Source organism: Kogia breviceps, chromosome 3 (genome assembly GCF_026419965.1).
Source record: "Kogia breviceps isolate mKogBre1 chromosome 3, mKogBre1 haplotype 1, whole genome shotgun sequence".
Lineage (NCBI taxonomy): Eukaryota > Metazoa > Chordata > Mammalia > Artiodactyla > Physeteridae > Kogia > Kogia breviceps.
Window position 1 is genome coordinate 186,413,035 of NC_081312.1, and position 24,638 is coordinate 186,437,672.

General features: G+C 45.6%; 1 protein-coding gene across 20 annotated transcripts in view; it reads right to left on the reverse strand.

The window, feature by feature from the left end:
- The window catches only part of SVIL (supervillin), a 241,154-nt gene that overhangs the window by 149,339 nt on the left and 67,177 nt on the right, over positions 1-24,638 (reverse strand). For 2 of the 20 annotated variants that reach the window (XM_067030568.1, XM_067030558.1), the window contains exons 1-2: positions 7,741-8,022; positions 7,468-7,652 (exon numbers count right to left, since the gene is read on the reverse strand). The exons of 10 other annotated variants lie outside the window; for them this stretch is intronic. The gene's annotated coding sequence lies outside the window, so the exon portion shown is untranslated. Of the gene's footprint in view, positions 1-7,467; positions 8,027-24,638 lie in introns of those variants that run through there. 8 more of the 20 variants (XM_067030574.1, XM_067030557.1, XM_067030564.1 and 5 more) reach the window with 6 other exon arrangements.

Here is a 24,638-nt window from a genome sequence, read left to right on the forward strand (position 1 = left end):
TAAAAAGATTCAAGAGACACAAAGTCTGAAAGTAAGAAGTCAAGATGATTCAGTGACTTATTTCTGGAACATCCTGGTTGAATGATATCAATGTCCACCTTTACCTCAGCAATGAATCAACATTTTACAGATAGCCCTTTATGACAGTGGAGGGAACACAGGTTAAAAACAAAAAAGGAGAGAAAGAGGTATCTGACCTGTACTTGCCTAAATTAAAGTTTTTAAGAAGCTTATGAACTTCATCAGTATAAATTATAGGGGAAAAGAGAATTGCAGAACATAGAAAATGCAAACAGTAGGCAGATAATAAATCTAAAAAGTACTTCCTTTGGGCTAGAAACAAAGTATTTTAAATTCCATCATTTACACACTTTAAGGACACATTTAGGGTTGAAGATGAAGAGTCTCAGGGGACTTGAGTACAATTCCATTAGAACTTAAGCTCCATGAGGACTGGGATTTTGTTTTTTCACTGTTCTTTCCCCAAAACCTGTACCAGTCCCTGGCACATAATAAGTGCTCAGAAAATAACTGCTGATAGACAAAGCGCTCAGCCTACTCCTGTCATGACCAGAAAAACTGGGTCTTGGGCATCCCTCCCGTACTTGGCCGTGACCACACTGGGGTCTCACATCAGGCAAAAAGTAAAAGCCCTAAAGAAGATAAGACTACGTCAAGTTAGAGAAAAGACAATTTAAGTATTTAAATGAAACCAAGAGAAATGACCAGAGCTTAATCTAAAATGATGGGAGAAACTTCCAGAAAGGACTGAAGACAAAGAATGGTGATCAGGCCAACGGAGAAGGAAGAAATGGCTGCACATTTCAGGAGCAGCAACTACAAGGAGAAGACATTGTAAATATATATGCGTTCTCGCTCAAGACATTTCTAACTTGTTCTCGCCTCCCTCATCTTGGACCACCACCTTCCAGACACAGGGTTTCCTTTCCAGGGAAGGCTGGAATATTTTCAAGCTCTGAAACCTTTAGATTATAGCATCCATGTCAGTAGAAGGAGCTTTAGAAATCATCCAGCCCGGCGCTCATTTGAATGAATAAGGCTCAGAGAGGTTAAGAACGTACCCAAGGTCACACAGCTGGTTATTAAGACAAGGGTTCCCCCACTTCCTCTGCCATTGCCCCAAGCACTCCTCAGGGTCACACACCTTCAACGTCTAAATGAGATTTTCTTTGTCCACTCAGAGCAGGGAAAATTTTCCCTGGGAGCTCTGGGAGGTGGGCTGAGGGTGGGGAGAGCACATAGCTGGTTTGCTATCCTTGCTTTCACAGTATTTTCCCCCCATGTGTTCCCTGTTCCACTTTCTTCCTGCAGCTCCCTTTTGAATATTTAAATCTTTAAGAACTGGGAGCTGCCTGCAAGCTCTCTGAAGCCTCTGGAGAGAAGAATGGATACACATCCAAATAAATAAATTCTATCTCCATGGGAGGCTCCCGTGCTGGGGTACAGGGCTTTGCAGGAGGCTCACTCATCCTGGTCTACTGCATCACAGCAATGGTTATCCAGTCACGGAAGTGTAAAATATTCAACGCTTTTGATCAAAACTGGAAATCGTGGGCTTCCCTGGTGGCGCAGTGGTTGAGAGTCCGCCTGCTGATGCAGGGGACGCGGGTTCGTGCCCCGGTCCGGGAGGATTCCACATGCCCCGGAGCGGCTGGGCCTGCGCGTCCGGAGCCTGTGCTCCGCAATGGGAGAGGCCATGGCAGTGAGAGGCCCGCGTACCGCAAAAAAAAAAAAAAAAAAAAAAAAAGAAATCGTAAAGGCAAAGGATTACGTGTGTGTGCCTGAAATGAATTTCTGGTGGAAATTAAGACCATGAGCATAATTTGGAGAGCCATCTACCTTTTAGTGTTGCCCCATTTTTTTCTTCTAACCTGGTTCAAACGTATAGCGTCATTAGCTGCGTTAGGTATCCGACACAATACTTGCCAACAAAAAACAGACATTCAAATGTCATTTGTCTTTGGGTTTCATCATGGCAACTGTTAAAGGAATAAACGAACTGCAGAATTAAATGAATATAGCTGAATTTGGTGACCATCCTAGCACGTGGAAAGCTGAAATGTCAGCTTCAATTTTAAAAAACTCTTTCTCTAAGAAAATCTGTATGCAAAAACAGGACTAAAACTTTCAGAAGTTATTTTCCCTTTCATAACTGATTTCTTAACTCAATATATTTTAAGCGACTACTGAAAACCAACTGCTTTCCTACTTGGGTTTTGGCTGGAGTGGCTTGTTTGTTGTTGTTGAGTGTATAACGTGTGTCCAAGTACAATATGTGTCTATTTTAAATTTTTGGTTAAATGAGATAAAATCAGATACAGTATATTCAGAATGTACAAAAAGACCAGGGCGTAGAATACGTAAAGTATTTGAAATCTTAAAAATATAGAGAGATATCAATATGATCTTTCTGTTCAGTGACTGTAGATATCTGAGCCTGAGATTTCTTCCTACTTTCCATACTCAGAACCTACCTGAAGAGTCAGAAAGAAACAAGAAGACTCTCATTAACCAAAACACAGTTCACCCCTCACATACTGGGTGGGAATGGAAACTGGTGCGGCCACTATGCAAAATAGTACAGAGATTCCTCAAAAATTAAGAACAGATTTACCCTGTAATCCAGCTATCGCACTTCTGGGTAATCTATCTTAAGAATGTGAAAACACTAATTCGAAAAGATATATGCACCCCTCTGTTCACTGTGGCATTATTCACAATAGCCAAGATATAGAAACAACCTAGGTGTCCATAAATGGATGAATGGAGAAAGAAAAGGTGATACACATACACACAAACATATAATGGAATACTACTCAGCCATAAAAAAGCATGAAATCTTTTGCCATATGTGAAACTCGGGTGGACGTTAAGAGTATTACACTTAGTGAAATAAGTCAGATGGAGAAAAATACAATATGATTTCACTCATATGTGGAATATAAAAACTAACAAAATAAATAAACAAACCAAACCAAACAAAAACAAACACATAGATACAAGAACAGAATAGTGGTTACCAGAAGGGGAGGAGAGGGGAGGGTGAAATGGGCATGGTGATGGGTGGAAACTAAATTTTTGGTGGTGAGCATGCTATAGAGTATTATACAGAAGTTGAAATATATTGTGCACATGAAACACAAAATATTATAAACCAATGTTACCTCAATAAGAAATAAATTTTAAAAAACCAGTTCACAAATTGGGTCAGACACTAATTGTTCTTCTTTATGCATAATTCTAGCCATACTGTTGATATGGGATATAGACTCTAACGTAGCAAGAAAATAAGGTCTGAAATCCAAATGAATATATTCCACCTGAAATGGACAGGTCATACAACTAACTCAACGTATAACGAGTAGCACAAGAATTTTTTATCTTAACCTGGACCCTAAGAAGGTGGGCTGTACAAATGAAGAGACAGAAAGTGATTTAGAAAATAAAGGCAAAAGGATGGTCCAAGTACACAGCAGTCTGGTGATGCTTAGTGCTGAGGCCGGAGTCTCGAAACTTTACTACAACCGAGATGGGATCCTCAGAGAGAGAAGCTCAGCGAGGGCAAAGCAGCGGGGAGGTGAAGCAGGTCTCGGAGGGAGAAAGAGTTCCGTGCACCTGGGGCTGTGGAGGAGCGAATGGGTGGTGAAAGAAAGAGGGGATAGCTTGAGGTCAGGACAAGTTTTATTTAGGATGCAGGAAACCTGAGTATGTCTTCAACACGAGGAGAAGGAGCCAGGAGAAAGGCAGACGTGGAAATGAGAGAAACGGTGGCAGCTGCGCAGGCAAAGCGTGGGGAGGGATGGCACAAAAAGAGGAACAGAATCACCTCTTGCCCGGGAAGAAGCCTCCTTCAAACCCCCATCCGACCCGGTTGCTTCCATCTTGCGTAGTTTAGCACCACGCTTCTCAAAGTCGGTCCTCAGACTAGAGGCACCAGTATCACGTGGGCTCTGGCTTGCTGACTCTCTACCCCACCCCAGACCTACCCAATCACGCATTACAAGCTCTTGCACGTTAACAAGATGGCAGGTGATGCCACTGAAGTCTGGGATGAGCTGGTTTAAAGCAGTGGTTGTGAACACAGGCATTGAAATGAGATAGATCTGAGTTCAAGTCCAGATCTACCTTGACCCCGTGGTATGTGCCCTAGGGCGAGCCTCCCCCAAGCCTCGGGTTTCTTCCTCTGTAGAACGGGGAGAAATAATCATAGTGTTCTTTCTCAGGGCTCTTTGTAAAACTTGAGATCATGTAGGGAAAGAGTGTGGCTTTGAGCCTGGCACACAGTAATGATGTTTTTGTTCATCCCTTCCAGCCTCCTTGGATAACAGCTCTGTTATGTCCACATCTGAACCCCGCTAGGGAATGAGTTCACCAAGGACAGGAAGCATGCATCAGACGGGAGATCTGCACACAGGTGTGTGATATTGAGGTGAAACACTCAACACACTACGAGCTGACATGGGGCTGGGACACCGGCAAGTCAATGATCCCACAGCAAACAGGAAAGCACTTTCTTTGACTCTATGCATACAAAATCCGGTTAGAAATAGGTTATGAACTTGCTTGGGATGAAAGGGTAAACTTTCAGAAGAGAATAAGCAAGTTACGAGGTGAATACACTTGGAAAGCCTCCTGCGTCGGGGCGTGGCCATGACAAAGCGAGACGGAGGTCTCTGTGAACCCACAGCCAGGTGCTGCACCCCCTTGCCAGGGCAGCAGTGCCAACCACCCAGAGACGTTTCACCACAGGATGAAGCTTAATGCTCGCAAAAAGTCCCTAAATCAACTCGCAGCACGAGATGGGTTTCTTCATTTTCGGCAAAGCTCCAATAATGAAGGGGCTGATTTCATCGCACGCACCTTAATTTCCTGTGTTGGCAAAAGCACGTGTACAGAAACCCTAGCAGGCTTGTAATAGGAGGACAAGGCTTTCTGCTTGCTTTATTAGATATGGGAAGAAAACACAGAACTTATAACACAGAACACCCACTTCTGTGGTGAATGATATATAACAACAGCAAAAGTATTTTATGGAGCTCAGTTAACTTTCTCGACGTGAAGAAACCACGGGTCATTTCAATGCATTCAACTCTAGCAACTCCCATCTGTGGAGCAGCCGTCGGGCAGTGCACACAGGCCAGATCCTGGGGCGGCACGGGGGCTGGGGCTCAGGTACCTTGTTGGGCACCCCTACCGAGGAAGGGAGCCCCAGGACACGGTGCCAGGGCCCTGTGGGCTAAAGCACAGGCTAAAGTCAAGGTCCCGGAACCCAGAGGCAGAAGGTCAGAGGAGGCTTCCCGGAAAATCTCCTCTAAGATCCCTTCCCTGGCAAGCAAGGGGAGGCAGAACATTTCAGGGAGGGGGCCCAGCAAAGACAGCGGCGTGAGAGGCCCTGCGGGGGAGGCTGAGGAGCTGGGCTTTAGCCTCCATCGGTGGGAAACTACGCGTGGTGGCTTTTGCTCCCATCTTGGTTCAGCAAGGTCATTCTGCGCATGGACCAGGCGGCGGAGAGCCTGGGGCCAAAGGATCCATTAAGGGCGAGGCAGTCACCCAGGTAAGGGACTGGGAGGCTCAGGAGCAGGTGGGGGGCGAGAGCTTCCTTTCAGAGACAGACTCAGCCACCTGGCGACCTGTAGGGGGGGTGACAAAGGGGCTTCCGGTTCAGAGCTATAAAACAATGACGCCTGGAACTGGGGGAAAGCTCCAGACAGGGGAATTCTCCTGGTCACTGTGAGGCCCCGAGAGCAGTGTGTTAATACAAAACAGCGAGTATCCTAAAAGCCCAGGCGGCCCTGGAGTGAGAAGATGACTTCCTCTGTACACCGGCAATGAAGAGACGCCCCTGTGGTCCCTCCCCACAGCACTCTGCAGCCTCTAACCCTGCACGCTGCAGCTCTCCGGACATCCTTGCAAAAGCCCTTTTCTTTGGATACAATTTCTGAATTGTAAAGTTTTAAATGACCTCAGGTGTTGCCAAAGAAGTTCACGCTGAATTGAAGTTCAAGATCTTGTAGTGGTGCGGTCACCAAGAAACAGGATGTCCCCCAACACAAGCAAGGGTGCCTGTGTGTGTGCCGAGTGCAAGTTATGTAAGCTGGGTGCTTTGAGCGGGTCTCGCCTGGGGCAGTGTGCTCCGGGCACGAGAGGTAGTGTTTCCCTGGGAGGTGACAAGCACCGTCCCGGGCCCGACAGGCGGAAACAAGAGGCGCAAACGGCCTCCCTCTGCCCATCTGGGTCACCTTCTCGGGGAGAGACAAGGATGACCTCTCCCGGCAGGACCCCCCACTGCTTGGCTCCCCGAGAGTCCTCCTGGGCTGGTGAGAAGAGGCAACCCTATAAGGCTAGTTTATTGTTGCTTCTCCCTGGGATCCAGGGACTCATTGATACCCTGCCGTCTTTCTCAGCGGGGGATACCACCAGCATTTTGGCCAGGGCCATGCTTTACCACAGGGGACTGTCCCACGTTACAAGGCAGTAATAATCTTAGCCGCATCTCCTCAGACGCCAGCTGTAGTTATTATGAAAAACAGAATCACCCCCAGCATTTCCAAACGCCCCCAGGGCTGTGGCACTCTAGCTGGTTGAGAACCATGCAGTATCCACCGATGAGGTTCATCTCTATAAATATTCTGTTTTTCTACCTGATAAAAATAATTACTGCCCCTACTGGTCCATCTGATACAGGATGAAGAAACCATCTTTAAAATAAAGAAATAAAAAGAAAACAAAAACAAACCAAAAAAAGAAAAGAAAAACCATGTTTTTTTCAGCACAAGCAAATCACCAAGCTAAATTACAAAGAGACGACAGCTATCTCTAGGGCTTTAAACCAGGCGAATATGACATTATTTTCTTGGAGAATTAAAAATTGAAAGAGAGCCCCAAATCTAGAAACTAAAGTGAGATTAAAAAAGAAATAAATTCCGAAACATCAGAAGTTCTATAAATCAAGCTTACAGAGTCCGAGTACCAAGGTAAGGAACCCTAAAACGAAGATCATACAAAAAGGATCACTGGTGATTTACGTTCCCCCTGTGGATTAATAATCGGAGCGAAATAAAACTTGCCCTTCTGAACTTCAACCTCATACCTGTGATACAATGACTGAAGTACTTTGTACTGTGTATAATGCTTTTAATTCCAAGGCTTCACGTGCTAACATTTACACGGGAGTACCTTCTAGATTCTATTGACGAAAATGTTAGTACCAACTTCTCTGTACCATAAAGTAAGTTCTTTTGATTTTAAGAAAAAAAAAAAAACCCAATCATTCCCAAACCAAAAAACATGCCCAAGGGTACTTAGAGGAGTATGCAATTACTAGCACATACTGGCAGGAACATTCCAGTGTTTGAAATTAACAAATCCTTAGGAAGCATGCTCAGACAGATGACACTTAAGAAAAAAACAACTGCATTTAGATTTATAGGAAGGTTTTTCACTTACTTCAAATTTCTGTATAATCCTTGTTCCTCTAAGTTAAAGGGGAAAAAAAAAAAATCACACTGTAATTCCTTATTTTTCTAATTAAAAAATAAAGAAAACAAAACACGTTATATCCTCTAATTCGGCTTTGGCTGTCCTCAAGTATTTTCTTTGTGTCTCCTTTCAATGAATACTACTTTCAAATTCTAAACAAAAAGCAAAATATCAAAAGTTAGCCCAAGGAACACTGTACAAAACCAAATATCACAATGCAAACAAGGCAACTGCATCTACCAGAAGTGATGATTCAGAAGAGGATAAATATAGAACGGTGCTTTCCAAATGGCGTTTGGGTGGCAAATGCAGTAAACAGGTGAAGGCTACATCCCAAAAGTTTCTCTGAAAAAAGATCGCCAAAATATTATCAACAAGTGTCTTCTTTTTGAAGCTGTCGGTCCCCTGGTGTCCCTGACACTGAACTTCCACAATCTGGCCTCGGTGTGGCCATCCATTCCTGGGTAAATCCAAGTAAAACCTGAGGACACTTCAGCCTCTGAGGACGCCGTCAGAAGCAGTGGAGCAACTCCACATGGGACGGGCCTTTTATGGCCTGAACTGGAGGAGCCTTGATCCCAGATCATCTGCCAGAAATAGCTCCTGAAACTCAGAGGCGCCCACCAGCTGTTGCAACAGGCCTGGCCAGCAGCAATTTCAAGTGCAATGAGAACTGTCACATTGTCTTTCAGCTTGTTTTATAGAGAAACTAAAAATGCAACAGCAATCTTCCAAACAGGCCACAACAATATGGAACTGAATGGGCAAATGTTTTTCTAATTCTAGTCTTTGGGGTATAAAAGAACACATAACCAGTGATAAAGCTCAGGTACAGAATCTCAAAAAGGAAGTAACATACCTATACACGTATAAACAGTTTGCTATAAAGGCACATGTCTCTTTACAAGTTGGCAAGTTGTGTAGACATCTGTGGGTTTCTTCCCACTTCCAATGAGAGAATTTCCAATAGAAAATGAGTCATCGGGAGACAGAGTTGCGCTGGAAGTAACTTCTCTGAAACAACACAAAGGTTTTGCCTTAAAGCCAAAGACCGTGCTCGGAAAGGATGGATCTCAGGCTGCTCAATTCACTCAAAGACCCGAAGAAACTTAACTCATGAGCGAGGGGGTTGGGGGGAAGAACTATCTAGCACAACCACTTGTTAAACGGCTATTTATGTTTTTTAGATATTCAAACTAATATCGCAACCCTGCTTACAAAAACTCTTACACGTGTGGGTGTCCTTGTCCTTGGGAAGAATGACAGAACGTCTTGATCATCCTGACTTCAATAAAAAGCACAAAGCTCAGAGCTCCAGGCTGGGCCAAAGCTCTGCACTGCCCCCAGGGGCAGGCACCTGGCTGTTAGTTCCCAGAACACCAGCTGCTTCAGTCAGCAGAGGCCTCCCAAGCAGGATCTGAATTCCCTTCATTAATTAACCCTGCAGGACAACACCTCTTTCTAAACAGACAGTCCTGTGGCCAGGTGAAAGAGGGCAGATACCCTGGGCGGCCTCAATGATTAAACACCGGCTTCATGATTGTTTTGCTCCAGGGTTAAAGACAATTTGTCTATTGTAAATAGTGCTGCAATGAACATTGGGGTGCACGTGTCTTTGAATGATGGTTTTCTCAGGGTATATGCCCAGTAGCGGGATTGCAGGGTCATACGGTAATTCTATCTTTCGTTTTTTAAGCAATCTCCATACTGTTCTCCATAGTGGCTGCACCAACTTACATTTGCACCAACAGTGGAGGAGGGTTCCCTTTTCTCCACACCCTCTCCAGCATTTGCTGTTTGTAGATTGTCTGATGATGCCCATTCTAACTGGTGTGAGGTGAATGTCCATCGCAGCACTATTTACAATAGCCAGGTCATGGAGGCAACCTAAATGCCCATCGACAGACGAATGGATAAAGAAGATGTGGTACATATACAGAATGGAATATTACTCAGCCACAAAAAGGAACGAAACTGGCTCATTTGTAGAGACGTGGATGAATCTAGAGACTGCCATGCAGAGTGAAGTAAGTCAGAGAAAAACAAATATCGCCTATTAACGCATATAGGTGGCACCTAGAAAAATGGTTACAGATGAACCGGTCTTCAGGGCAGAAATTGAGACACAGATGTAGAGAACAAATGTATGGACACCAAGGGGGGAAAGAGGCAGGGGGGATGGTGGTGTGATGAACTGGGAGATTGGGAGTGACGTGTGTACACTGATATGTATAAAATGGATGACTAATAAGAACCTGCTGTATAAAAAATAAATAAAATAAAATTCAAAAAAAAATAAATAAAATTAAAAAGAAAAGAAAAAAAAGACAATTTGTCCAAGCCACATTTTTTACTCGCCTCAGGCAGACAAGCAAAACTTCACAGTCACTTCCTAATCTCTGTCCTGGCCCTCACCTTATTTTCTCTTTGACCAATTTTGCTTTCTACTCCTTTTTAATTTTATTTGATCTTGTTTTATATATTTATATAAGCTGCTTTAAATTCTTCCTGGAGCAAGCAGGGTAAAAATAAATAAAAACTTATGGGAAACAGCTGACTATCTGGGTCTTTCTTTTAAGAAAAGATAACACTGTTACTGCAACAATGCAGGGTTTTTTGTTTTTTGTTTTTTTTCTAAAAAAGATTCATTCCCACAAAAGAAACATCTAACTTTTGGAAGCCTCTGAGGTTACTTACTGGTCCCTGCAGCCTCAAACTGGCCTAGCTTAATGCACTGGAGTCTAGTAGAATAATTCTCCTAGGCTGCTTCTTTCATACTTGCTTCTTGTCTTTGTTCAAAGTCCAGTTAATTCTACCTGTGCAATCTGTTTAAATACTTGCCTCCATTTTTCTTTTTTTTTGTTATATCCTGAAATCAGGAAACTCTTGTCATACACACTTCTTCCCCAAAACTTGACAGTAATCAGAACTGATATGCAAGAGAGTAGATTTAATGATATACCCACAAAGAAAATGGAACATCACATTTTATAAATTAAGAACTAGACTTAGGCCTCTCCGAGATATTTGATAAGTAACTATTTCTCATTTGCTATAATTTAATACTAGTAGTATAATAACCATATGGTAGTCTACCATTCTTTCTAGTGACTTCATTGTATCAGCTTCAGTATGACTTTTAATCTGGCTTCTGTGGGTTAATCTAGAAACCATGACTACTTATGATATTGATCTCAAGAGAAACTACATTCTATGGTACCTGTTTTATAATAAACAATGAACATGTGGAAACCAAAATTAAAACACAATGCTTTTTACAATCATGACAAAAGAAGAGTTAGACATAAACTTAACTAAACATCTACAGGATCTGTATGCTGAAAATTATAAAAGGCTGATAAAAGACATCCAAGGAGACCTAAATAAACAAATACACATACACTGTGTTCATGGGTTGGAACAGTCAACATAGTAAAGATGTCACTTCTCCCCAAAACGATCTATAGGTTTAACGCAATTTCTATGAACATGCCCAGAAGGATTTTTGGTAGCTAAAGACAAGCTTATTCTAAAATTTATAGGAAGAGGCGCAGGCCTTGGAACAGCTAGAACAATCTTGAAAAAGAAGAACAAAGTGAGAGTGATCAATGTATCCCACGTTAAGGCTTACTATAAAGCTATAATAATGGAATAGAATAGAGAACCCTGAAATATACCACACAAATATACCCAACAGATGTTCGACAAAAGCGCCATTTCAACAAACGGTGCTGGAGGAGATGGAGAGACATAGACAAAAAAAAAAAAAAAAACCCAAACAAAGCAAAACAAAAAACCAAAAACCCTTAGATCGAATCCTTACAACTTATACAAAAATCAACCAAAGTGAATCACAAAATTAAGTGTAAAATATAAAACTATGATACTTTTAGGGAAAAAAAATAGGAGAAAATCTTCAGGACCTAGACAAAGTTCTTGGACTTGACCCCAAAAGCACAAGCCATAAAAAATGACAAAGTAGACTCATGGAAATGTAAAACTTCTGCTTTGCAAAAGACCATGTTAAGAGGATGAAAATATATGCTAGGGAGCGGGAGAGAATATTTGCAAGTTACATACCTGAAAAAGGACAACTACACAGAACATAGGCAGAGCTCTCAACATTCAACAGCGAAAAACCCCCCAACAGTCCAATTAGAAAATAGGCAAAAGATATGAAGAGACATTTCACCAAAGAAGACGAAGGATAGGTAGCAAATAAGCACATGAAAAGATGTTCAACACCGTTAGCCATTAGAGAAATACAAATTAAAACAACAACGAGATATCCCTACACACCTATCAGAAGGGCAAAAATGAAAACAACAGTGACCAAACCAAACGCTAGCGGGGAGAAGCCGGGCCACACGTTGCTGGTGGGATTAGAAAATGGCACGGCTACTCTGGGAAACAGTCTGGCAGTTTCTTCAAAAACTAAACCTGCCAAAGCAAACTACCATATGGCCTAGCAACTGCACTCCTGGATATTTATTCCAGAGAAACGGAAACTTATTTTCATACGAAATCCTGAATACAAATGTTCACAGCAGCTTTATCTGCAGTAACCAAAACCTGGAAAAAAAGCCAGACGTCTTCGATGGATGAACAGTTTAATAAACTTGGGGCACCCACACCGCGGAGGGCTGCTCAGCAATAAAGTGAAACAATCCATTGATACACGCGGCGACCAGATGAATATCCAGGGAACTGTGCCGAGTGAAAGAATGCCAGTCGCCAAAGTTTAGATGCTGTGTGTCTGCACTTACACCACATTCCTGAAAGATAACATGGTGACGTGGAAGGCACATCAGAGGTTACGGATGGGGTGGCGACGGGGCTATGAGAGAACAGCACGAGGGATCCTCCTCCTGTTCTGCTGACTGCCTCAAAGCCAATATCCTGGTGATGACGTCGTTCTAGAGTTCTGCCAGATGTTACCGACGGGGGAAAACGGGTAAAAGGCACACGGGCTCTCTCTGTAGCAAGCCTTACATCCGCATTTGAACCTATAATCATCTCAAAATTAAAACTCTAAACACTAAAAAAACATCTACTTCAAGTGAAACTTCCAAATGCAACCCATCTGTAACTGGGTTACTTACCATAATTGTACTTTGAGTAAATCTATGTAGATTTGCCTGTCATCGATGCCATCTCAAGAAATCCGAATTGGAAATGTTTCTTTTCCCCTACAAGAAGGGAAGCCATGGCCCCGAAGTAAAATATTGGATGCAGCGTAAGACACGGAAAGCACTGCTTTCCAATTAAACACGTTTATTTGGTAGGCTGTCTGGATACTGAAAAGAGCATCTCTAACGCCTAGGGCCAAAGAACGGGGTCCCTCGCCTTCACTTTCCGCAGTTCGCAGTTCAATCCACCAAACATGACCGACACTTGAGAAACAGGAAGAAAACAGCTCTTCAGAAAGGGAAGAGAGCGAGCGGGTCATCTCAAAACTTCACCTACTACAAATGCAGCAAACAGGTTTTTCACCTCTAGAGCTCCACAGCCTTGGAGGTGTCACTCTTGAGCACAGAAGGACAAGATCAGAGTCCGGCCTTCCGAGTGCTGGGACAGGTCGTCTGAGTCTGCGTCAGTGCCCTCTGTCCTCTCGGATGCTACAACATAGAACGTAGATCCGAACACCCTGAACCGGCCCTCCTGGGGGTCCAACTAACGCCCGCTGGCCTTGCGCGTGGGAAAGGACCAGCTCTGGGAAGGCCAGGGCAGAGACGAGCTACAGCTTCTCTTCAGCCCGCCGCGGCGGGGAGCACGCACGCCCCAGAGCACCCACACTTCCGCCTCTCTCATCTCCGCCCCCGGTTCCCCCAGCCCACCTCCGCCTCCGAGCCCGAGCCTGCCTTCTTCTCTCTCCGCAGCGCGCCGCACGCATCGCCACGACCCCTGTCCCCTCTCGGGCCCCAGGACCCGCAGGCTCCCGCGTCAGGTTTAAGACTGCATCCCAGCCCCCTCCGCATCCCAGGACGGGCTCCCCGCCGCGGACCCGCCGGTGGACCTGGCCTCCGGCCGGCGGCGTCTGACACCCTGCCCATTTCCACCCGCACGCGGTCTCCACCCCTCCCAGGGTGAGCTCTGCGCGATCCTCCCGTCTCCGGGCCGCGCTCGGCCCTCACCTCGCAGCCGTGACCACATCTTGCTGCCCGGGGTCCTCCCGCTGGCCCTCCCCCATCCCCGCTCTCAAGGGCCTCTCGCCAGGACCGCTGCAAGAGCCTCCACGGCCCTTCCCTCCTCCACCCACACCTCGCCAGGTCCACCCTCCCCACGCCGTCCAGGCGCATCTCAGCCGCCCAGGCCCGGCGGCGGCGCTCCCGGTGGGAACCGCCCAAGCAGCCGCGCCGGTCCCTTCTCACCGACGGAGCCTCACGAGACACGCTTTGGCAGGGGATGTTCTCGAGCAGTAAATGTGAGCGCGCTCCTGTCAGAGAGTCACTTTCACCCTCGCGTGTGTAGATGCTGCTCATCCGGAGAAGGCAAAATAAACACTGGGCAAGTGCACTTGCCCGAGAGATGATCTCACAGGGACCGAGACCTGTGGTGACCGACCGACTTTTACGGACGTATGGCTGAGGGTGGTGTGACGATTAGAAAGGGTTTTCACGCCTCGCTTCACTGCCAACCCCACATCTGGATACACCCAGGAGGCTGTGACCCGTGTGGGTGTCAGGGGGCATCCGTGGGCTGGTGACAAACAGAGGGAGAGAAGGGCCGGCCCGGTGGGTAAAGCCCAAAGCCCCTACTGCCTCTGTGACCCGGCCCCTCCCACCTCTTCAGCCACGTGGCCCGCCCACCCTCGCGCCGCCGGACGGTGACCGTGAGAAACCGCACTGACCAGGGCTGCTGGGCCCAGGCTGGCCTCAGAACGCCTCCCCTCCCCCGGCACTTCGAAAACCCCTCATCGTCCTTTCCCGATGAGCCCTTCCTGACATGGTCCGTGATTTCCAACCTCTAGACTGTTCGCGTCCACAGGGCAGGGGCTCCATCTGCCTCCGGATCCACAGAACCCGGGAGGGTCCGCCACTCCACACACACAATAAACGTCTGGGACATGCCCTCAGGCCTCTTTTTCTCATTTTAATTCAGCGACAACATGCGCCTCTTTTCTCCAGGCTGCCTAATCAATTCTTAGCATCCCTCTTAAGTTAGAAAGTGACAAAGTGCCTCCTCCGTTTAAAAGCAGAAAGCGAAGTAGGTGGAGCCCACTCACGTGCTTTGGGCAGCAGCCTCATTTTCCAGCTTTCCCTCCGTGAAGCCCCTATTTCCCAAGGAAGGAGGATGTCAGGGCATCGGCCAGAACTGGCAGTGCGGGGAAAGCAAGACCCCCGAGCTCTCTGCCTCCTGCGAAGTTCTGCTTGCTAAGAGGCAATGAACTTGAGCAATCAAGAGACCTATTTGTTTAAGCTGCTCATCTCCGGGGGGTGAAAACACAGAGCACCAGGATGTGAATCCTGTCCTCATTTCTGCTATGATGGGACCAGACTTGGAAGCATTTCCTTTTTCTCCATAAACTTGGGAACCGGACTTGGAGTCATTTTCTTTTTCTTTTTCTCCATAAACTTGGGATTTTGACATCTGCGAGTGGAGACCAGAACATACCTGATCGTCTCCTAACACCTACACTAACACACCCCGGTGAGTCTGAGCTTGGGCTGCCTGCACCACGGACGAATAAATGTTACCGCTGGGTAGACTTAAAGAAAGCAAAAGGGGGGATATTATCGTTGGTTAACAGCAGTTTTCAACCAATAAATCACCCTCCCCCAGACAGTCTAAATCAAGCAATCAATGTCCCTCTGTCTGTCTGTCTCTCCCTCCCAAAGCGTAGGGAGAACTTCAGTGGTTTGGATGACAATATTTCTAGCTCCGAGGTCACGTGTAGGTCACTGGCTTGAACACCCGAGGAGCGAGCCAACGCTTCTCTCCCAGGCTGCTGCTGCTGCAAGAGCGATGGGTGGAGAACGACGCTCAGCACAAACAGAACTGCTGGCCTCGTGGTCCAGAGGAAACGTGAGTTTGCCAGGGAGGGAGCTCGGCCCGCGTTTATGAGTCCTGGCTGCAGGGAGGGGATACAGCCTCTCGCAGGGCTGGACCAGCGTTACATTGCTGGACACCACGCTGAGTCCTGAGAGTAACAGGAGAGGTACAAAGTGTGACGTGCTCCGTTCAGGCTTCCATGGATCTAAAAGTGTGGGACTGCTGTGAATTCATCGCATGGCAGAAACGCAGAGGTGGCTTCTTGAGTGGGAACACGGGCTTGGAAGGCTCCAGCCGGTGGAGGGAGGTACTCGGACACGGAAGCAGACCCAGACACTTGATCCTTTCCACGAGGGGTTGACATCACAAAGGTTAGCACCAAAAGTGGTCCCCCTGGCTGACCCCAAACACCAAGAGGGGACAGACAGCCCTGACTCCTGCGTGAAAACACAAGCTCCTGCGGTCCTCCTGGGACGCTGTGTAAAGGTGCCCCTCTGCGCCGAGGCGCACAAAGGAGAACCAGGAGCGAAGTGCAGACCCCAGAGGTACGCTGGGGACAGGAAAGACGGGGTGCTTTCTCTGAAGCCACGGTCTCCCAGCCTCGACACAGTCCGACACCCCACGAGGCCTTGGGTGGGAACACAGTGCATGCAATCTCCCCATCAATGGGCTTCCATTATCACGTTCCTTCTCCTTCTTTTCCTCCAGAAACACAATTCTACGCAGTGGCTGCACGCTTGGACCAACCCACAAGAGCCTAATGATCCTATAATAACGTGGAATCACAGCACCTATAGTTCTATAAAACCGAACCACTACGCGCTGTAGCTCCAAATGTGTCTGTGGCCCCCGCTGCGGATCCTGAACGCCAGCTCCCTGGCAGCATACGTGGTGACTTCCTACCCTAAGGCCGAGGCAGAGACTCCTGTTTTGGGGGCCGGGGCTACAAAGTTGAGAAGGAGGGCACCGTCTGGACAGCTGAGTGTGGGGAGAACAGGGTGAGGAGGTGGCATCAACCGTGCGGGCAGCATGGGGTGGGGAGCTGAGTTCAGGAGGGGGAGGAATCCCCGGGGCAGACAGATGATGCTGCAAGCTGAAAAGTTTCAAGAAAAGAAAAGAAAGGAAAGATATGGGGATCCACTGATTGGGTTCTGAAACACTGACTTCGTTTTCTGATATTTCTCATTTCACGGCTCCAGGTGAAAACTTGGTCTCAGTCCAGAGGCCAAAAAGTTGCTGCTCTAGGTTGACTCCCATGGTCCCATTTGGTTCTAAAAACCTGAGATTCTGTGATTCTGAGGCAAAGCACTGTGTCACAGTCACCAAAGAAAAATGGAGAGAATTAAGAGAAAGAAAAGAAGAGTGCAAAATACGGATGATGGAAAGGGGCCCAAGGAGGAGAAAGTGTGTGAACGGCAGGCCTTCCGGAGTGAGAGAAGTACTAATGAGACAGCAGGGCAGGAAATAAAAACACAGGATCACCCCTCAGCTCCCTCAAACAGAGGCTCAGTCTCGAGCGGATGACGCCTTCAAAGACCCTGAAGTTCTCTGCTGGACTTGTTATGCCAGCGTGGACGCCTTATTAGCATGTATGGGGAATTCCCGTCAGAGGATCTACTGCGAACATCTGGTCACCTCATCAGTGGGATGGAGAGTGTGCCCTGCATCGGAGTGAAGAGAGGAGATATATCTGCAAATACACCCTGAAAGGATGACACTTATTTAGGAGTCCTTCCAGGTTCTCCTAAGTCCTTGGCTCGGCTTTATTCAGCCTACATTCCCACCCCAGCGCCCTGAGAATGTGAATTCCAAGAGGACAGAGATGTTTGTCTGTTTTGTAGACGGTTGTTAATTTCCAGTGCCCAGAACAGTGCCTAAGACATAGTAAATGTTCAGTCAATGTTCCTTGGAGGAAAGGAATGAATAACACCTATTTTACAGGGACAGCACCCAGAGATTTTTTAAAAGTAAAGTATTTTTTCTTTACCTCCCCCCATTACTCTCTCCGCAGCCCCCAGTCTGGGGTCACGATCCCCGCTGGCTTTGGGAAGACCGTCCCACGAGCCTGGATTAGTTTACCTTCTTTCCACATATCTCTTTGGGGAAGATTTTCCTCATTAGACAGGGACTAATTTCAGTGCCGGGCTCCCGTGCCTTCTGATCTTTTGGCATCACTTATGCAAATCCACGGCACCTGGACCAGCCCAGGGAGGAAAGCCAATTGCGTGCTGAACCTGGACGGCAGGGTCGATTTCCAGAGTCAGGCTCCTAACGGGGCCTCCCTAAATGTTTTCTGATGATGGCCAAGTGGGCAAGCTCAGGCCTTTCTCCCCAGAAACACGATCCTGCTTTCTATACTGACAAGTATTAACTCAAATCCCTAATGGGCAGTCCAGGATATGGAAATTACAGTCATCTAATCTTGTAGAGGAAGAAGTATGAATCGTCATTACACGGTCTGACAAAGAGCTAAGTGATTAATCCCAGGTTGCACAGAGGCTGGGGTCCACGGCGACGGCTCCCTGCGGGCTACCAACCAAACAGTGGGACCCAGCCGGCAAACATGAGACAGGCAACATCACGGCTTTCATCCCAGGGCAGCACCAAGGAACAAAGGGCCATGTTGCAGGACCATATGCTGCAAAGCTCCTGATTCTTTGGAAAACTCTGACTGTGCGGCCAGAGGAGTGAGAGAATCGGGGGCTCAAAAATCTTGTGTCTCTTCTGACTCTGGGGTCACACGCTTAAGCTCTGAGGTTTGCTTTTCAGTAGGAACTGGGAGGTTTGCGGAATAACGGCGTCTCAGAAAGTGACCAGAAACTCCAATCCTCTCCAGGGAAAACAAAAGAATATGCTTAGGAAAAGACACCACCTCCAACCAGGAAGTGCTCTTCCCCACATCACAGATATCTACCGCTCTGAAGGAAGGTCTTGACCTTTTCCTGAAACTTGCAAAAAGCACTCCTCAGCCCCCATCAAGAAACCATAGCCCCAGGCGCACTGGGAAACTTGGTCAGGGCGCCCACAGCCCTGAACCATCACTCGGCTTGGCGCTTTTTTCCCTCCACTTTTTCTCTTGCACAGCTGTGTTCAATTTTCTGTCCTTGGGGTTTTTTTAAGGAACATTTATTCTAGGGCCAGGATTCTCCAGTTTTATGGTTATACAACTCCCTCTCAGGGCCAAAGAATGTTTGAAAAGCCTTAAACCCAGCACAGAGAGTTAGTAAAAGTATCCAAATGAAAGTGAAATGAAAAGTCAAGACTTGTTCCAATGTCGATTCCACCTCTTACTTGATTGCGCTGTACCTTCTGTTTGCCCTTCAAGACATTTGCTACCTATTTTTTTTATCAAAGTTTAAGTATTGTGTGTGTGTGTCTGTTTGGGAGCAGGTCTTCCACGGTTAGTTTCCTGTTCGATGGTAAATTTTATTTTAAATAAGACCTCCATCTTCAATTGGATTGAATAAAAGATCACAAAGAAAGATTCCTTGAGGACTTTTACGGGCTTGTTTGTTTTTCCTAGTTAGAGAGCCAGAGGGTACTAGATTTTTGGTAGTAGAATAGCAGTTTTTTTTTTAAAAAAAAAAAAAACCCTACTTTTTACTTAAATGGTGAAACTAGTGGCATTGTTAGTTGAAACGCCCTAAGTACATTATCAACATCCAAAAGCACAGACACACACGCGCGCGCACCAACAAAAGAGCAGGAGACTCCCACCAGCCCATGAAATGCTATCCAGACTTCTAAGTGCAGCCGAATGGAGTTATTTCAGAACACCCAGAAGTCTCTTACCCGTCCACTTCTCTTCTCTCTTCCTGTCACCTAGATTCCTACACCTCAAAGAAATCTGCCCAAAGGCTCTGCCTAATACAGGTTCATGAACATCACTCTTTTTTTGCCCCCCCTGGAGTCTCTCAAAGGCCATCCGCCTGCTTGATACACACTCCCCTCGATCTGACAGACAAAGCAAAGTTCAGGCTCTGAGGCCTGAGGTTTGTGACACAGCACCCAGCACCCACACGAGAGGCCTGGCTGCAGCCCAAGGCAAACAGAATGATTTTGAGAAACGGAGTTAATATGCACAGACACCCTTGAGCAGAGAAAATTGAATCCGTTTTCCACCATGGAAGGATCTGAAATGCTGTCAGTAGCACCTGCTAAATACAGTCCGATTCTCTGAAAACGATTAGCAGATACTGTAAACTAACCTTGCGACCGGATCGCGATGAGAGGTAAGAGGCAGGCTTCCCTCAGGGGGCCGACGTGAGCAGAGCACATGATACCTTTCCCTTTCGACCACCTTCTCTTTGCTCTTTTAAGATCAAGATAGCAAAAGTGCCCTTCAGCACAGCCTTATAGGCAAAGTGACAGGTTAATGTTCAAATGATTCCTCCCAGATAACCGGACTCTAATCCTCCCAGGACTGGAAGTTGCCGGAAGTTAGTAAAAATCTCTAAACCTAGAGCAGAGGACAGCTGAAAAGAGCAGATGCTGAAGTCCGGGTTTCTTGGAAGTGGGTAATTTCCTCAAGCAGGACACACTTCTCATAGCATGTTCTCATAATGATAAATTAAAAACCTTGTGGATCTGTGCTCTAGAACAAAGATGCTTCTTTCAGAATAAGAATGTTTTCATGAAAGTAATACAGAAAAATTCTTCCCTCAAAATCGCCAAACACATGCTCCCTATATGTCCAAGGAAACACACAGCCAAACAACAATAACCACATAAAAATAATTTTTCAAACCACACATACAAGGGAAAAAAAAATCTTTACAAGGAGGCTATAAGCAGGGCTTGAAAAACCAGTATGTTTTCTAATATCATGCCAAGCCAGTCAGAACACACTGGGTTTTAAAACTAAGGTTTTATGATAGTCCACTTGCATTCCATGTAAGAAAAGGCAGAAATCTGAGCTGAGAACAGTCAGATAGAACTTAAAAAATCTGACTCAGGGCTTCCCTGGTGGCGCAGTGGTTGAGAATCCGCCTGCCGATGCAGGAGACACGGGTTCGTGCCCCGGTCCGGGAAGATCCCACGTGCCGCGGAGCGGCTGGGCCCGTGAGCCGTGGCCGCTGAGCCTGCGCGTCCGGAGCCTGTGCTCCGCAACGGGAGAGGCCACAACAGTGAGAGGCCCGCATACAGCAAAAAAAAAAAAAAAAAAAAAAAAAAAAAAAAAATCTGACTCACTGAAGTGTGTAGGCACACACGTGCACACACACACACACACACCTTGTAAAAGAGAAAACAAACACCACTTGGGCTCATCCAAACTGTGCAGAGTCTTTAATCATGGTCTCATGTTTACCCAAAACATCCAATGCACTTTATAGCCTAAGGAGCAGCCCAAGTTCTCAACAGAAGGTTGCTAGTTGAAGGACCATGTGTCCTGAAGAGCTGTTTTCACACAATCTAAATGAATAAAGAAGCAGGGGGGAGAGAATGCACTGATGCAAGTGCTAAGACCCACAGTCATCGCACCTTCGAGGCTTACGAAATGCATTCCACCTCGAGCATCTGTATGTGTGCCTTTGGAGAAAGTCACCCCTGTTCCCTCCACCTCGCTTCAAGGACCTGCTGTAGTCTCGGGGGCCCCAATGCTGGGATCCACTGATACCTGAAGAGATACAAGGCAAGGATGTAGGTACAGCCAGGACTTCACTTTAGAGAGACTTGCACTGCATCTAAAAGCCTGTGGAATGTCTTTTCTCTTTAATCTGATTTCAAATGAAGACTTTATTTATTTATCTTTAATTTAAAAAACTTTTTTATTGAAGTACAGTTAATTTACAATGTTGTGTTAGCTTTTGGTGTACAGCAAACTGATTCAGTGTTTTATATATATAATTTGTATTCTTTTTCAGATTCTTTTCCATTATAGGTTGTTACAAGATATTGAGTACAGTTTCCTGTACTATACAGTAGGTCCTTGTTGGTAATCTATTCTATATGTAGTAGTGTGTGTACATTAATCCCAAACTCCTAATTTATCCCTTCCCCCCCACCTTTCCCTTTTGGTAATCATAAGTTTGTTTTAATTAATTAATTAATTAGTTAGTTTATGGCCGCTTTGGGTCTTCGTTGCTGCACACAGGCTTTCTCTAGCTGCGTCGAGCGGGGGCTACTCTTCACGGAGTTGCGCGGGCTTCTCCTTGCGGTGGCTTCTCTAGTTGTGGAGCACGGGCAGAGTGCGGGCTCAGTAGTTGTGGCCCACAGGCTTAGTTGCTCCATGGCATGTGGGATCTTCCCGGACCAGGGCTCGAACCCATGTCACCTGCACTGGCAGGCGGATTCTTAACCACTGTGCCATCAGGGAAGTCCATAAGTTCGTTTTCTATGTCTGTGAGTCTGTTTCTGTTTTGTAACTAAGTTCCTTCGTATCATTCTTAAAGATTCCACATATAAATGATATCACATGATAGTTGTCTTTCTCTGTATTACTTACTTCACTTAGTATGATAATCTCTAGGTCCATCCATGTCGCTGCAAATGGCATTACTTCATTCTTTTTTGTGGCTGAGTAATATTCCATTGCATGTATGTACCACACTGTTTTTATCCATTCATCTGTCGATGGACACTTAGGTTGCTTCCATGTCTTGGCTGTTGTAAAGAGAGCTGCTATGAACAGTGGCCTCACTAGAAACACTTGCCTCACTGCCTGTACTGCTCTTATGCATACCCCTCCTCAGTCAATTCTGGCCTGGGCTTCCCACGACCAAGCTACCCTCATCAAGGCCACCTGAGCTCAGGGACCCCACCCTCTCCCGCTTCCTGCTTGGCTGCCTCTCCTCCATCCCACCCCCTCCCGAGCCTCATTAACAATCTCCCTCTCTCCTCTCTCTGTTATCCTCTGCATGGATTTATCTGTTACCCACATTCTATCTCCAGTCAGAACCACTCCTCGGAGTTCCAGCCTCACATTCAACTGTCTACTGAACACCTCTATGTGGATATTCAACAGGGACCTCACACTTCGTATGTCCACGACAGAACTCTCGATGCTCAAAGCTGGCCCTCGTTAAAAAACAAATATACAAAGAACAGGAAAGAAAAACGAAACAAAGAAATCCCTCCTCCCCCGGTCTTTCCTCTCCTCAGAAGTTGCCAGAATTTGGGAGTCATGCTTCCCGCCCCTCTTGTCCTCACTCCCCGAATCTCATCCATCACCAAGTGCTGACAGCTGTACCTCCAAGACACATCCCTTTCTCTTATAATATACATAGCAGCTTTATTGATAGATTGTTCATATGCCATGCAACTCACCAATTTAAAGTGTACACGTCAATGGCTTGTAGTATGTCCATGGAGCTGTACGAACGTTATCGAAATCAGTTTTAGATATTTTCATCACCCCCAAAGGAAACCACACACCCATCATCAGTCAGTCTCAATTTCCCCTTAAACAATCCACTCCTAGGCAAACATTAATCTACGTTACATCTCTGTAGATTTGCCTGTTCTGGAAATTTCATATAAATGGACTCATACGATACACGGTCATTTGTGTCTGTCTTCTTTCAGTTAACATACTTCCAATATTCATCTATGCTGTAAGATGTATCAGTATTCCATTCCTCTTTATAATCAAATAACATCCTATCATATGAATATACAATGTTTTATTTGTTCATCAGTTAATAGACATTTGGGTTGTTTCTATTCTTTGGCAATTGTGAATAATACTGCTAGGAGATACAAACTATTATATATAGACTGGATAAACAACAAGGTCCTATTGTACAGCACAGGGAACTATATTCAATATTCTGTGACAATCATGGAAAAGAATATGAAAAAGAGTATACGCATGTATAACTGAATCACCTTTCTTTACAGCAGAAATTAATACAACATTGTTAATCAACTAGACTTCAATAAAATTTAAAAAAATAAAACTGCTATGAAAAGTTTCTATACAGAAAAATGTTTTCAATTCTCTTGGGTGTACACCTAGGAGTGGACACGCCAGGTCATAAGGTAAACTCTATGTTTAACTATGTTAGGAACTGCCCAACTGTTTTCCAAACAGCTGCTTGGGAAAGAGTCTGCATTCCCACCAGCCGTGTATGAGAGTTCGAATTTCTCCATATCCTCACCAACACTTGTTACTGTCCATCTTTCATAGAGGGTTATGAAGTGGTACCTCACTGTGGGTTTGATTTGCATTTCCATGATGGCTGGTGATGTTGAAAATCTTCTAATGTGCTTATTGGCCATTTACATATATTCTTTGCCTATTGCAGATCTTTACCTATTTTTGAATTAGGTTATTTTTTATTATTTTTTTTAAATAAATTTATTTATTTTATCTTTGGCTGCATTGGGTCTTCATTGCTGCGCGCAGGCTTTCTCTAGTGGTAGCGAGAGGGGGCTACTCTTGCTGCAGTGTGTGGGCTTCTTAGTGCGGTGGCTTCTCTTGTTGCAGAGCACAGGCTCTAGGTTAGCAGGCTCAGGAGTTGTGGCACTCAGGCTCAGTAGTTGTGGCTCACGGGCTCTAGGGCACAGGCTCAGTAGCTGTGGCGCACGGGCTTAGTTGCTCTGAGGCATGTGGGATCTTCCCGGACCAGGGCTTGAACCCGTGTTCCCTGCACTGGAAGGAGGATTCTTAACCACTGCGCCACCAGGGAAGCTCAAGGTTATCATTTCATTATTGAGTTGTCAGAGGTCTTAAATATTCTAGATACAAGTCTAGAATACATGATTTGCAAATATTTTTTCTCATTCTGCAGGTTGTCTTTTCACTCTCTTATTAGTCTTTTAATATGCAAAATTTTTAAATTTTGTTGAGTTCCAATTTATTTTTCTGTTGTCACTTGTACTCTTGGTGTTATACCTTGAAAAATCATTGCATAACCCAAGGTCATGAAGATGAACACCCACGTTGTCTTCTAAGAGTCTTACAGTTTTAGCTCTTATATTCAAGCCTTTGATCCATTCTGAGTTAATTTTTGTATATAATATAAGGTGGGGTCCAACTTCATTCTTTTGCCTGTTGATATCCAGTTGTCCTAGAACATTTGTTGAAGAGACTATTTGCCAGTGAATTGTCTTGGCACATTTGTCAAAAATCAATTACCATAAATGTAGGAGTTTATTTCTGGTCTATCAATTCTATTCCAAAAATCTATATGTCTATCCTTATG